The 6,182-nt window shown below is 57.1% G+C and overlaps 1 protein-coding gene across 1 annotated transcript in view; it reads right to left on the bottom strand.

The window, feature by feature from the left end:
* SULF2 (sulfatase 2) overlaps positions 1-5,791 on the bottom strand; it is a 131,443-nt gene extending 125,652 nt beyond the window's left edge. The window contains exon 1 of the mRNA XM_037742978.1: positions 4,522-5,791. The gene's annotated coding sequence lies outside the window, so the exon portion shown is untranslated. The remainder of the gene's footprint in view (positions 1-4,521) is intronic.
* Between the last annotated feature and the right edge of the window lie 391 nt (positions 5,792-6,182).

A 6,182-nucleotide genomic window follows, 5' to 3' on the forward strand; every position in this document is an offset into this window, starting at 1 on the left:
GCCCTGCGAAGCCCTTGACATTGATCATCTCATTTCATGCCTTGCCACAAGCAGGAGACAGGTGCTATGATCATCGTCATTTGTTGGATGAGAACATCAAGGCACAGAAAGGTTAGGCAGACGCCCCAGATCCCACTGCTGGGCAGGGAGCCAGGCAGTCTGGCTCTCCCAGCCACGGTGCCCACACTGCCAGGGCCTGCCCGCCCCAGAGCTGGAGAGACACACCAGCCCCACGGAAGGCAGAGTAGAGGTGGAGAGGAATGGATTTTCATGACAAAATCTGAGCCGCAGGTCCAGCTGTGTCTGAAGCTACACTTAGTCACCTTAGGACTTTTGGTTGTGAAAACCAGTAAAGTCCCCCCCTTCTTTTCTCCTTAAGCTGGCTTGAGTTTTTTTCTTCCTTTTGTCTGTTGCTTGCAAGAGAAAGAAGCCTGATTACTTTCCAGTCCTTCCAGGCAAGTACCCCTAACTGATATTCCATTTGCAGCTTGCACACCGCCGCTGCTCGGTGAACGCCAGCAGACACGGATGGACTGCGCTCCCTTCCTGTCCATGCACCGCCGGCTCTGTACCCTGACACCCGACTGTGGCCAGCCCAGCGCCTCTTCCCCTTTAGGCTCCCAGCGAGGCCTTGTTCCCTAGCAACCACCTCAATTAGGCAACCATGCCATTTATCGGGATGCCAATTAATTATAATGATCTTAATGCTCTTCCAATTAGACAGCGCCTTCAATCCGGCTGGCCCAGGGGTGTCTGCAGAATCTCCACCAAGGCCCATTCCAAGGAGACCCAGGGAAAGCAGGTCTCAGGGAGGGCTCCCTCACCTGCAGGTCAGCATTGAGAGGCCCCCATCTTCCACATCCACACAGACCTAGGCTTGACATAGAGCACACTGGCACCACCTGCATGGCCACCTTTCCAAGGCCAGGCCAGCGAGACTCCATCACCGACCACAGGAAGGTCTCACCTCTAGGAGAGCTTTCGCCCTCTGGCCATTGTGCTTTGAGTGGGCTGCAATCATCATCTCAGATCCCCTGGCTTTTCTATCAGTTGCATTTGATGTTTTGCTTTGCATCTGGCTGGGAGACAGGAGAGTGGAGTGTGTGTCTGCTCACAAGCAGAAGGAAAAGCACCAGGCAGGTGCATGTTTTCCTCGGGGCAAAACACCCCAAATACAAACCGGGGACTCTCCGTCCAAACAGTGAGGTTTATGGAAAGTTGTGGGGCTTCTACTTTGCAAAGTTTTACTGTCTGAGGTGTTTTCTTCCCCTGCATGTGTGTTTCTTCTACATCTGGGACAAAAGCCAAGGTCATGACGGAGAGCCCAGTGGTTCCAAATGGACCCTGGAGCTTGAGGGCCTCTTGAATTCCTGCTCTACCCGTGACCACCTGTAGGCAAGTCACAATCCTCTCTGTGCCACAGTTTCCTTTTTTTTTTTTCTTTTAAGACAGAGTCTTACACTATCACCCAGGCTGGAGTGCAGTGGCACCATCTCGGCTCACTGCAACCTCCACCTCCCGGGTTCAAGCGATTCTCCAGCCTCAGCCTCCAGAATAGCTGGGACTACAGGAGTGCACCACCATGCCCAGGTAATTTTTGTATTTTTTAGTAGAAACGGGATTTCACCATACTGGACAGGCTGGTCTCAAACTCCTGACTTTGTGATCTGCCTGCCTCGGCCCCCCTCAAAGTGCTGGGATTATAAGTGTGAGCCACTGCATCATTTTTAGCATGGCAACAATTGCAGTACTTACCTCATAAGTTGTTCGTGTGGATTTAATGAGTGAGGTAGAAGGGCTTAGATCAACGCCTCAGATCAGGCCTGTACAAAACTACTTAAGTGTTATCAATTATCTTAAGTCTGGAATCAACCCTTTAACTACAAGCTGGTCAGAAGTGCTGATATTCTTGTGTGGGACAGGGCTTCTGGATGCCTTCTGCAGGACTCAAGTCTACGATCAGATAATAGCCAACAGCTTAACAGAGTTGGGTGATATCCTGCCTGGTTAACCCAATTGCCCTCTTGAGGCAGGTCCAGGCAGATAAACCGGTGCCAGAAAAAGGGAGCAGGAAATGTTAGCTCCCAAATCAGGTGTGAAACCGCATATCAACTCGGTCCTTTGGACAGCTGCTGAACTGGGGGACACGCGCGCGCACACGAGTACAGGCGCGCACACTGCTACGCTGTCCTCCTCCAAGCCCAGGCTTTTACAGTCAACTCATCATTCTACTCTCAAGGTTGAAAATTTAACATGTTATTAGGGTTTCAGAAAAAGCCATAAATTCAAATAAAAAACCCAAGAAGTACACACAAAGCTCAAACCCCAAACCCACACTGACCCACAGCTGCAGCAGTGATGCCAACATAATGGCTTTTATGTACATAAACTTGGCCAGGGAAGGAAGAGACCTCGGTGTACAAAGGTCCAACGCACGTCCGCCAAGCCCACCACCTTCGCCTTTCAAGCTGCTTATTAGAACGCTAAATTACACACCCGACAGGCTGTCTGGTTGAGTTTTCTCTTCTCTATGATGTGGGACAGACAAAGCTGGGGAGAACATCTCTTACAGAAAAAGGGCCCTCATTCTGTCCTCTCCACCCCCCTTCCTATACTTAATGATTGGCTCTAATTTAATTAGAAACCTCTGGTGGTTCCGTAATGGGGGGCGGAGGCTTAGTAAAGAAATCCCCTTCACTATTCACTACAAGCTGAAATCCGGAGAGAGCGTAGATCAGGGGGTGTCCTTCAGAGAAGGCCCGTCTCACCTGCTCCCTATCTCCCCCTGAGAACCTGCTCCAGCGCAGCATCCCCCTCTCTGCCCTAAAGGGGGGGAGGCCCTGTGGGAAAGAGGCAGGAGACAGATGGAGGGGCGAGAGGGCGGGGTCCCAACACGCACAGATGAGCAAATACCCAGATTGAAACGTAAGCTGAATGTAATTACTTGGTTAATTAAATATTGACTTTTAACTCAAAAAGTGATTAAAACAAGCTGCAGGAAGACTGTCCAGAAAGGGGGGTAGGGAATGAATCACAGCTTTCAAGAAGGGGGAGGAGGAAGAGGAGGGGGTTGTCACAGGCAGGTCTAGCTTGCTCTTCCTACTGTGTGCTGGGCCTACTGCGTGCAGGGGGAGTGGTCCTCGGCCTCTGGGCAGGTGGGGAGTTGCGGACCGGGGCCACTGTGCAAACCATGATTGCAGGCTTCTCTTTCCACCTTCCACCCTGAGACGGCATCTCTCTACCCTGCTGCCCTCCAAGTGAACCGGCAGCTTCTGGCGCGCAGGAGCCAGATCCTGTTGAGCCGCGTTTCCCTGGAACAGAACGCGGTGCCTGGCACGAGGGGGTGCTCCAGAAATGCTTGTAGAACGAATGAACGAACTACTATAAGGGCTGTTTGTTTGGAAAAGTGCACTCCTAGAATTCACCGCTAGACTTCTGAAGCCCCGGGAGCTGGGGAGGGGAGCATCTCTCCGCCGCGCGATGGAAACTGGTTCTGCCCTGGCCTGGCAGGAAGTCTGCCTTTTCGATCCTATTTGTCCTTTTGGTGTCTGCGAGTTTCCAGTCACTCTGAAGATCCGGGCCACGGCTTCGCCGAGTCCTGCCCGGACAAGCCCCACGTGTGCTGGCTTCTAGCCCATCCCTTGGGTCTAAACCCAAAGGGTCAACAAGGCCATGCCCCTGCGGACGGCGGGCCCAGGCGCGTTTCCCCCGGGGTTGCCCGGGCCCGGCGTGGCGCGTCCGCGGGTCAGGGGCGCGGCGGGAAGTCCTCGCCCTCCCGCCCAGCCCGCCCGCCCAGCCAGCCAGCGGGGTCAAACAGGTCATCCCCCTGCGGCCGGCCGGCGCCAGAGCCTCCCTCCTGCCCGCGGGGTCCCACCTCCGCGCGCAGCGCTGGGGCCAGTGCCGGGCGGTCGGGACCGGCTCTAGCTTACCTGGGCGGCGCTCGCGGCCGGGCTCACGCCGGGGAAGGCTTCGGCCACCGGGAGCCCCCGCCCGAGCTCCGAGCACCCTCGCCGCCCACCTGCCCCCGTGCCCCACTCACCAGCGCGCACTGCCCTGGCAGCCTCACCCGGCGTTGGGCGCCTCCGCCTCTGCCGCAGCCCAGCCGGGCCGCGGGGCGCAGGGGACTCCGCGCCGCCGCTGCTCTGCCGCCGCTACAGCCGCTGCCGCCGCCGCTGCTGCATCCCCCCGGCGAGCGCGGCTGCTCCTCCTCCTCCCTCCTCCCCGCCCCCCAGCGCCGCCGCCGCCCCCGGCCCCCGCCCCGCGCGCCGCCCCAGCCAAAGTCCGGCTCCTCGCCCCGCCCTGGCAGCTCTGAAATCGCCCCAGCCCGGCTGGCCGCGCGGCCCCAGCCAGCCCTTTGGCACCGCGCGGCCCGCCCCCCCGCCTGCTCGCCTGCCGGTCGCCGGCCTCCGCGCAGGGGAGGCAGGCGCGCGCCGGTGCGGGGAGCGTCGGGCCGTGAGCCGCGGAATGCGGGGGCCCAGTCGCGGAGCCCTCCTCGAGCCCTCCGCGCGCGAGCGCTTTTACCTCCAGGTCGGGGGACGCGCGGCCCGCGACCCGGTCCTGCCCGTCCGCGGCGCACGGCCCCGGCCCCGAAGTCCAGCTCGGGACGGGGCAGTGGACGCAGAGCTGGGGTCCCGGCGGCTCTCGGCCTCCCGATGCCTCAGGACCCCGCTGGCCGCGCTCCCGGCGCCGAGCGCGCACCCTCGCTGGGACACACAGACGAACACTCACCCGACACACACTCGCGCCCGCTCGCCCTCGGCGGAGAGTTGAAACAGATGTGGGATTAGCCCAGGAGCTGGAAAGGAGGGAGGGACCCGAGCCAGAGCGTGTGTGCGCGCGGGTGTGTGTGTGTGTAACACGCACACCAGGGGGCATCTCTAATAAATCAAATATACTGATACATTCAGGAGGGCCATCGATCCGGTCCACTTGGCTGGAAACGAAGTGAATCTGCCTCTTTTCTGCTTTCTTCTCTCTCGGAGCTGGAGGGAGCCAAGTGTCCCGCGGGGCGTGCGACAGCCCCGGCCGGGCGCTTGCCTCGTAATGACACGTTAATAAATGTTTTCTTTTATCTGATTTCACAGGACTCGCTCCGGTCTGCAAACACTCGACTGCCTTTGCTGAAAGCCTCGCGCTCGCCTCTAGCCACACATTGGCCGTCGGAGAGGCCGGCGCCGGCCGCGACCCGCAGCTCAGTCGCAGGGCGAACGGAGCTGCCGGTGCGCGCCCCAGAGCTCCCCGAAAAATTAACTTGGGCTTGAGTGAAAATAACAGCCGTTGCCCAGAATTGGCCCGGGAGTAGCAAAGAAAGGAGAAACCGGGTTCCTCCGAAAGGGGAGGAATTCGACTCAAGGGGGTGCTGTCTACCGTGGTTTCCGCGGTCCCTCGCGCCACGGAAGAGGCCGGAGTGGGGCCCCGCCTGACGCGGGTAGGCAAAGAGCGGACAGAGAACCCAAAAGCAGCTGCAGAAAACACGGCCAAGCTGCTAAGGGGAAACAGACGCTGCCGTAGGAAAGCACTTGTAAGCAGCAGTCACTTATTAAACCTTATGACAATCTCACACAGTTAAGTTACTCTCCCCGTTTTACCATGGAAACCAGGAGAGGTTAAGTAACTGTCTGAAGATCACACAATTGTAAGTGGTGGATCCTGCGAACCCAAGAAGCCTTAGCTGCAGGCTCATGCTCTTAAATCCAAGGATGTTTTTACTTTTTAACTCAGCGTCTCCTTTCTCTGGTGTGATCTTCCATGCTAGAGTTGTCAGACTTAACAAATAAATACAGACATCCACAGGGAGGAGCTTAATACTGAAAAAGTCTTCATGTTTTAATCCGAGATTCAAATCGGATCTCCTGACTGGAATTAGGGCTGTAGGCTCCTCCCCATAACCTCCATTAGCCACCTTAATCAAGTTAGAGCCTAAATAAATCAAAAACGCCGGGCGCGGTGGCTCACGCCTATAATCCTAGCACTTTGGGAGGCCAAGGGGGAGGGGTGGATCACCTGAGGTCAGGAGTTCGAGACAGCTTGGCCATCATGGAGAAACCCCATCTTAAAAAAAAAAAAAAAAGAAGAAGAAGAAACACCTTGAACTTGCTTTTCCAAATCCAATGCTGGCCCTACCTTTGGTATCACTGAGCAGGCTGATCGGCTCCCACTTTCTTTGCCTTGGGACAGAATAT

This window comes from Cebus imitator, unplaced genomic scaffold, assembly GCF_001604975.1.
Source record: "Cebus imitator isolate Cc_AM_T3 unplaced genomic scaffold, Cebus_imitator-1.0 Scaffold132, whole genome shotgun sequence".
Lineage (NCBI taxonomy): Eukaryota > Metazoa > Chordata > Mammalia > Primates > Cebidae > Cebus > Cebus imitator.